The following is a 9,140-nucleotide window of genomic DNA, read 5'->3' on the forward strand; positions in this document are numbered from 1 at the left end:
GCCCATATTTTTCGGCTAAGTCATTGGATAAATCAATAAACACCGCTTTCTTCAATCGAAAATTCTCATAACAACGGATTTCATTTCCTCGTAACATCTCTTGAATAAATATATGTCCAGAGCGCTTTGATATACGACAAGGTTCCTTACATAAGTACTTTTCGCAATACGTCAAAACATATTTACCTGCTAGTTGACACAAAGTCATCCACTCCTCGTCTTGCTCTTGGTGAACTTTTTGTAATTCTTCATCATCTTCATCTAGTAAGTCACTTAAATAAGGAGATATGCTAATATCCAAACTCTCCATTTAACTGAAAAGCAAAAATGCCTCACATCAGTAGAGTATGGGAGTATAAGATGCACTATGAAACTATGTAATTCATCTATGTAGTTCATATCTCACTGCATACTCTTCATCTAGTAAGTGAAAAACAATAGAACATACCTATTTATAAAATACACACACATACAACAGTACAAATAAAGTAAACTCAATTTTAAAAAGGTTTTAATCATACAACCATAGCGTATTAAGTTCACGCGTACATTCATAATAACAAAGAACAAACAACAAAAATACAAAAATCAACCGGATACATCCTTCACTCTTTCTTAAGGAGGTATAACTGATAGTTATATGCCAACCAAAACTTCCGAACTTCATCACTAGTCATCTTAAAAAATATTTGACGAACGTCTCTCTTTAGAAACAAATTTACCATAGTTGTAGGTTTCAGACGGGATATCAATTTCGGGCCAACTTTCCAAAAATTCCATACACTTATCAATGGTGGGATCCTCTACCGCATGAGATGTATCAGCACTTTTGCTTGGCATTAACTCAACTAAAGAGTGTAGTTCCTCTCTAGCAGATTTTGTCTTACTCTTTTTTACTCGATTGCTAGTTCCTATATCATCAGTTGAAAATTCTCGTTTTAATGATGGTTTGAAAAACATAGGAGAATTCATATCATTTGGGTCATGACTTTCTTCATTATTGAGATTAATGAAGTGTTCTTTGTCAAAATCATTTAATTTTTCTTTGTCCAAATGTACTTCAGTCTCAGAAATTTGTTCTTCATTGGCGGCGTGTGCTCTTTCCCCGGTAGCAACAATATCCGAAAATAATGCATCATAACGATAACGTATGAGAGAAAGATCCATATTCCTAAACCTCCTATATCAATGATCCATCTGAAAAAAAAAAAAAAAAAAAAAAAAAAAAAAAAAAAAAAAAACTACTTAAGTAAATTAAATAATGAGAGAAATAACAAAGAAATATAGAATAATGCGAGAGAGGTACCTTAATCTTTTGCTTCCACCAATCGTTATCTGCAATGATTGTATCTTTTGTGGCATCCCAACCTAAACCTGTATTCTCTCTCATCAACTGCTTAAAAAAAGCTCAGTCCTATTTCATGTTATCCCATTTATTTTTCAATTGTTGTCTATTATAGTTTCTTTCCGTCTTACTATAGAACGCATCAACCAGATTTTTCCATTCATCTTTATTCAAATGAGAGTTCGGTCTATTTCCTTTCCTAATTTCTCTTTCACACACCTCAATAAAAGCAATATGAGCATCATAGTCCCACTTAGCAATACTTCATACCAAATTAGTATTCGACATGTCTGAAGATGGAATATAAATGTCAATTGCCATACTTAGCTAATTTATGGATAAAAGTTTGAAATTTTTTTTCAACAACCTCTTGTACTTAAGCTGACATGCTTCAAATCTTACTACATAGGGAACACTGATACTACATATCCAACATGACAGTGAAATACACATTTTAAAATATAGATTCAAAGCTCATGCTCTTCAACTTATACTTCTCAGTTGCTTCATATCTTACTACATAGAGAACACTGGTACTACATATCCAACATGAAACTGAAATACACATTTTAAAATATTGATTCAAAGCTCATGCTCTTCAACTTATACTTCTCAGTTTCACTTTTTTTCCCTCGTAGTTTGACTTGGAACAAAGTTTAAAGTTAAATAAATAGAGGAAGACTTTTGAAACTTGTCTACCTAAATATATCATAACATTAGTGTGGCTATACAATTTAAAGTTTGTAGTCTTTAATATTTCCATAGCATTAGTGTGCCATAAAAGCTTATCATTAAGAGAATAAAAGAATGTGTAGTTCATTTTGGAATGGATAAAATAATGATTGTATCAAAAAAAATCAAAAGGAACTTCTCAATTTGAAATTCAACTATTCATACAATTATTAAGAAGAACAATGGCAGCTCTTACAAATTGATTCAACAGGTCACAAGTAACAACTTAAAGGTAGTCATTTCTTCTTTATTGATTGGTTTAAAGCTTGTCAATTTTTCAATATAAGGAACTGGGAAGTAAGTCATATATTAGCTAGCCAATCATATAATTTTGAAAACAAATAAGGAAATAGTGAATGATTTGATTTTTTAAAATATGATTTCATCTGATGGAAAGGCAATTTGATACAACATGGTAACATAAAAGAGTGAGAGCAAAGCTTTTCAAGATCAGCAGAGAAATTTCAACATACTCGATCGGGCTGTGTTAATTTTGATTTCATTGCAACTAACAAGCCTTACAGTCATGTCTAACACATTCCTCAAATAAGATGTTCAAAACCAAGTCCAGATAATACATTTTTCCATTTTCCCCACATAAATAGTCAGGCAGTTTTACCAGGTGAAGCTAATCAGTTGGACTCAAAATCTTAAGAGAAAAACAACTGGATCACCACTGTTCAACAATCAAAACTCAAAATCAAATGTTTTATACCAAAAACTAAACAAGACTCAGATGATAAAATGGTAAAAACAAAAATAAAGAAAAATACGTAAAGATTGAGAGAACTTACCGCGGAATCTTGAAGGAAATGTAGCAGTTTAAGAGAAAATCTTGAAGAAAATGTACTGCGTTGAGAGACAGCTGCGTGGTTTTTTTGAGAGAAATGGGACTGTGCTGTGAAGAAGCATGCTCTGTATCAGCTCTGTATGTGAAGGAATATTAGGGCTTCAAGGGTAAAATTGGTATAAGAAATAATTATAAGGGATAGAAATGTAATTTAGTTGGTCAAACATGTTTAGATTATAATTTCTAAAAATAAAAGTTGGTATTTGCAGCTTTTCATTTTGGGCTTACAAAAAGCCAAAAATAACTTATTTTAAGCAATTATAAAAGTTACCAAACACCAATTTAAGCTAAAAGCAATTTATAATTTGTTTTAACCAAATTAAAATATCTCCCAAACACCCATTTAAAATAGACCCATAAAAGATTAAATCAGTCAGTGTAAGTCGGCGGTCTATTAGAAACAACCTCTTTATTTCGCTAGAGATAGTAATATGAACTGCATATATTTTAGACATTATTATATGAAAATATATTGAGCTTATTGTTGTTATAAAAGATTATATCACTATATATATAACTACGACTAATGCTTATTAATTCTAACTTTATGGCAGCAATCATAGTGACCCCACCTCACAATTTTCATGCAACAATTCAACATATAGTAACATAATCATTGACCCCACCTCATAATTTTCATGCAACAATTCAACAAATAGTAACATAGCACATACTAAGTTCGAACTTACCAAACGAGATAGTCGTGGAAAGTATAAGAATATATTTGTAGTTTTGATGATTGACAACTAAGAAACTCGTTTACTTACTGTTGTCTTTTGTAATATCATGTGAATTAGTTTCTAAAACAAGTATAAATCAGGTACCAGAATAGGTGGCGAGAATACACAAAAAAAATCAAGTACAAATAAGGAAGATTGAAGCCACAAAATTTTAGGTCAAAAGTAAATCTTTTTTATTATGGTAAAGAAGTGTATACTAGCTGGTTCCCAAAGGAAAAGTTCCATATACAAGTTGGCTTCCATATACTAGCTGGTTCCCAAAGGAAAGTTTCCACAAGGAAATACTTTTGTTGATACAGAAAACAGGAGTATTCAGTTGGTTTTCATATATAGGCCGGTTGGCTTTCACAAGGAAAAGTCTTCTGTGAAATTTAAAGAGAATCAAAAGAGCACTAGTCAAGGAAAAGTTCCAGCTGGTACAGGTTGGCTTCCACAAGCAAAAGTCTTTGAAGGCCTAAAAGAAATCAAGAGCAGCACTATATATGTAGCATTGCTGTGAAGTGGCAAAATAACCTATTGCATATCCACGAAACATATCATCGTCAGAGCAATAGCCATCGAAGTAAAAAACTGCAATAGTTCATCACAGCAAAACAGGAACCTGGTTCATAGTTTCTGTTCGAGTTTGCACTACTGAAAATTGAAGTGTACGAAGCTTAAGGCAAAAGTTAATAGTCGTTGTTGAGTTCAACAGTTGGAGTAAATTGATGAGTTTGTTCTGAATCTATAATAGGATAGACTCTGAGTTGTAATCTTTTCTATTATTGAACGTTGTGAGTCTAAATAATAAGAAGCGGGTTTGACTTCTTATTCTTGGGGTGTTGTAACAAGAAGCGGGTTTGACTTCTTGTTTGTGAGGTGTTGTAACAAGAAGCGGGTTTGACTTCTTGGAGTGCTCATATAGTGGGTTGAACAGTTATAGTAAACTGTTGAATTATGAGTTAAGAGTTAGGTTCTAGGATTGCGGGGTTGTAATCTTGAACAAAGCTCTTTGAAATTAATGGAGATTAGAGGTGAAATCCTACACAGTGTAGGTCATGGTTTTTTACTCCCTTGAGCAAGGAGTTTTCCACGGTAAATTTACATTGTACTTTATTTTACTGTATATTGTCTACTGCAATATCAGGAACCAGGTTCCTGAAACGTTGGTGGGATTAGTTAATTTCCTATGATTGGTATCAGAGAGATCTTTTCAATTAAAGGCTAACACCTTGAAAAAGATCAGATGACTACCCCACCAATATCTAAAGAAGGTGTTTTGTAAATTCGACCACCCCTCTTTAACGGACAATATTATGGGTGGTGGAAGAATAGGATAATGGACTTCATTATTGGAGAAAATCATGATCTTTGGAATATTGTATTGTATGGACCAACAATTCCAATGAAGCTTGGTAAAGATAAAAAAAACATGGGTTTCGAAAGGGAGATTGGAATTTGATGATAATGACAAGATAAATGTTCAAAATAATGAAAAGGCCAAAAAAATCTTAATCTGTGACATTGGTCCCAATGAGTACAATAGGATATCCTCTTGTTCCACTGCAAAAGAAATTTAGGACACTTTGCAAATAGCTTATAAAGGTACCAGTCAAGTGAAGAAGTCTAAGACTGATGTACTAAACAGAAAATTTGAATTGTTTCGTATGAATGAAGGAGAGACTATCCAGGAGATGCATACCTGGTTCACATCAATCATTAATGAGATCTACTCTCTAGATGATGTTATTCTCAATGGTAAGGCTGTTCGAAAATTGCTCAGTGTGTTGCCGGAGTCATAGGAATGTAAGGTTGAAGCTATCTCTGAGGCTCATAACTTGGACACATTAACCATGGATGAGCTCATCAGAAACTTGAAAACGTATGAGCTTAATAAAAATCAAGAAAGTAAAATTATTGAGGTCTAAAAGGAAAATAGTTTTGTTCTAAAAGCTACTGAAAAGGTAGATTTTGAATCTCAGAATTTGACACTCATGACTAGGAGATTCCAAAAGGTGTTGAAGAAGAGCCTGAATTCACAAAACAGGAACCAGGTTTCAAGAAATTCTGAAAAGGAGTATCATGATCAAGTGTGTCACAAGTGTGGCAGTCCTGAACACTTCATCAAATATTGTCCTTTATGGATAGTGGAGCAGCACAAGAAAAAAAACAAGAAAAATATAAGGAAAAAAAGGACCTGGTTCTTCCATCACACAGGATAATGATAAAACGTGAAACTGATGTTGCTGTTAAAAGAGCTCTTCCTAAAATGGGAAACTCTTCTGATGAATTTGAAGATGAAGAACCACAAAATCGGTCATTACTGGCTATGGTGGAATCTGATGATGAGGACACTCTAGCACTTGTTGCAATTGATGATTCGGATGGTGAACAACAGAAAGAAAATTCCAAGGAGGCCATACTTTCATACATGGAAAGTTCAGACTCGGATGGTGATACTAAACAAGGAGAATCTGAGGTAAGTTTTCTTGATTTTAAACCTTAACTCAAAAAATTTTCTAAGATGAAACTTGAAACTTTGGCTTGTGTTCTTATTGATGCCTATTATTCTGCTTGTTCTGACAAGAATCAACTTATAAATTATTATGCATCTATAAGAATGGACTATCAAAGTCTTGAAGAAGAAAATTGTTCCTTGAAAAACACTATAAAGGAATTTTCTTCTAAAGGAAAAAGCCAAGCAACCACTCTTCAACAATCTTTGGAAGATGACATCAAGAAATTGATTGTAAATATTCAAGAGATTACTGAAAGAAATAGGTTGTTATAGGAAGATCTTACAAGGACTAAAGATGAGTTAGAACACAATAAAAGGTGGACCAGGTCCTCGACATTTTTAACTCAAATTTAGGATAGTCAAACCACCACTAGACATGGAATTATTTTAAACCTGAAGAACACAAGTCCTTAAAAGGTAATCCTGTTGGATTAAAATTTTGTACTCACTGTGGAAAGGAAGGTCATCTCAGAAATCAATGTCAAGGTAAAATTCGGGCAAGTCATAAAAATTTTAATTTTGTCAAAAAGGCACCTGGTTCTTGTCAGATGAATCATTTCAATTTTGTTAAAAGGAAATCAGGTCCTTACCATGCAAACGCTCGAAATAAACAGTCCTCTTATTTGCCTTTTTGGGCTAGAAGAGATCTTATTCATTCATTTACTCATCGGAAGGGGCCCAAGATAATCTGGGTACCCAATACTAATCTTTAACTAGTGTTTCAGGTGAATGTGAGAGATAGACAAATTAGATGAAACTAATTTTATTGGAAAGAGAACTTGCAGAGCTTTCCGTTGATATATAGTATATCACCCAGATCATTATGTACAAGGAGTTATGATCATTTAAAGTTGGAGGCTTCAGTACTTTTTTCCTGCACGTTTTACTGTTCACTACTATTCACAGTTCGATCGGAATGTTTATAACTCGTCGCTCGGGTGTCCGTTTTGGATGATCCATATATCGTTGGAAAGGTTATTCGATACTCTACGTAATGGTGGGTCATAATCTAAGATATTTTGCACGGAAAATTTATAATTCATTCTAGAAGATAGAACCCAACACGTTTACGCACAAAATTTCAACGAAAAATTTCCCGGGGTATTACATCATCCCCCCCTTGTAAACATTTGTCCTCGAATGACTCTAGACATGCCAAGATTAGATAGGGAATAGAGTATACAACTGAAACCATTCGTTAGACTCATCACCACATCGTTTCTCACTCCGAATGCAACATAGAATGCATAAATTCAAGAAACTACAGCTGAACACATAATAAATGACAGCTGAACTACAAATTTTATCAAAAGTGCATGATTTAGGAAAGAACAGTACCTTCGGCTTGATCGAAGTTCGCAGAAAATAGGTGCGGGTACTTGGATCTCATATCCGCCTCTGCTTCCCAAGTTGCACCCTCAACAGATTGGTTTCGCCATAACACCTTGACCAAGGGAACTTCTTTGTTCCTTAGTCTTCGGACACTGAAATCAAGAACCTCAACAGGAATCTCATCAAAAGAAAGATTTTCTTGAATGTCAGCACTCACAGAGGAAGCCACTACCACAACATCGCTAATATGCTTTCTAAGCATGGAGACATGGAATATTGGATGAACAGAGGACAACTCGGAAGGCAACTCGACTTCATAAGATACCTTACCAACACGGCTAAGAATTTTGTACGGAACAATATAACGAGGACTAAGCTTCTCCTTCTTTTCGAATCTCTTCACCCCCCTCATGGGTTAAATTTTCAGATACACTAGGTCACCAGCTTCAAACTCAAGGTCTCTTCTTCTAACATCTGCATATGACTTCTGACGACTCTGCGTAGTTTTTAACCTTTCCCTAATCAACTTAACTTTTTCCATAGCCTCAAATACCGAATCAGAATCACTCACAGCCGCTTCACCCACCTCAAACCAACCTATGGGTGATCTACACCTCCTCTCATATAAGGCTTCAAACGGAGCCATGCCAATACTAGAGTAGAAACTGTTATTGTAACCAAACTCTATCAACGGTAAGTGATCATCCCAACTTTCCTTAAAGTCAAGTGCACATGCTCTCAACATATCCTCTAAGGTCTGGATAGTTCGCTCAGCCTGACCATCGGTCTGCGGATGAAAAGCAGAACTCAAAAGCACTCGGGTACCAAGACCCTTCTAAAAAGCTTTCCAAAATTGCGAAGTGAACTAAGTACCCCTATCCGAAATGATAGACAAGGGAACTCCATGCAGTCTGACTAGCTCTCGGATATACAATCTAGCATAATACTCAGCAGTATATGAAGAATGAACAGGCAAGAAATAAGCAGACTTATTCAACTTATCAACCACAACCCAAATGGAATCATGATGGCATCGGGAAGGAGGTAAACCAATCACGAAGTCCATATTTATCTCTTCTCACTTCCAGGTGGGAATACTAAACTCTTGAATCATACCACCAGGTCTTTGGTGTTCAACCTTAACCTGTTGGCATATTGCACACTTAGCTATAAGCACTGCTATATCTTTCTTCATGCCACTCCACCAATAGATTTCCCGCAAGTCTCGGTACATCTTGGTGGCACCAGGATAAATAGAATATCGTACCCCGTGCGCTTCAGCCATAATCCTCTGTCTCAGATCATCAACATTCAGGACACACAATCTACCCTGCAATCTCAACACACCATCTCCCCCTTGGGAGAAAACCTCTACTTTTTGGTCCTTGACTGACTCCTTCAGTCTGACCAAACTAGCATCTAAGTATTGTTTTTCCTTCACTTCCAAAACCAAGGAGGATTCAGAACTACTCTGAACCCCTATACTACCTTCAGCAGAGTCAAAAAACCTAACCCCCAATCTAGCCAAACGATGTACATCACGAGCCAACTTTTTCTTACCTTCTACCACGTGTGAAACACTACCCATGGACACTTTACTTAGGGCATCCTCCACAACATTGGCCTTGCCCGGATGGTACAACA

The 9,140-nt window shown here is 35.3% G+C and overlaps 1 non-coding gene across 1 annotated transcript; it reads right to left on the reverse strand.

Annotated features, from left to right (window-relative positions):
• Positions 1-481: 481 nt before the first annotated feature.
• Positions 482-5,366, reverse strand: LOC107875204. The gene is made up of 4 exons (XR_007056914.1): positions 5,349-5,366; positions 3,865-4,121; positions 1,307-1,607; positions 482-1,197 (listed from the first exon to the last, which is right to left on the reverse strand). It is a non-coding gene; the product is annotated as a L10-interacting MYB domain-containing protein (transcript).
• Positions 5,367-9,140: the final 3,774 nt, after the last annotated feature.

Source organism: Capsicum annuum, chromosome 6 (genome assembly GCF_002878395.1).
Source record: "Capsicum annuum cultivar UCD-10X-F1 chromosome 6, UCD10Xv1.1, whole genome shotgun sequence".
Classification (NCBI taxonomy): Eukaryota; Viridiplantae; Streptophyta; class Magnoliopsida; order Solanales; family Solanaceae; genus Capsicum; species Capsicum annuum.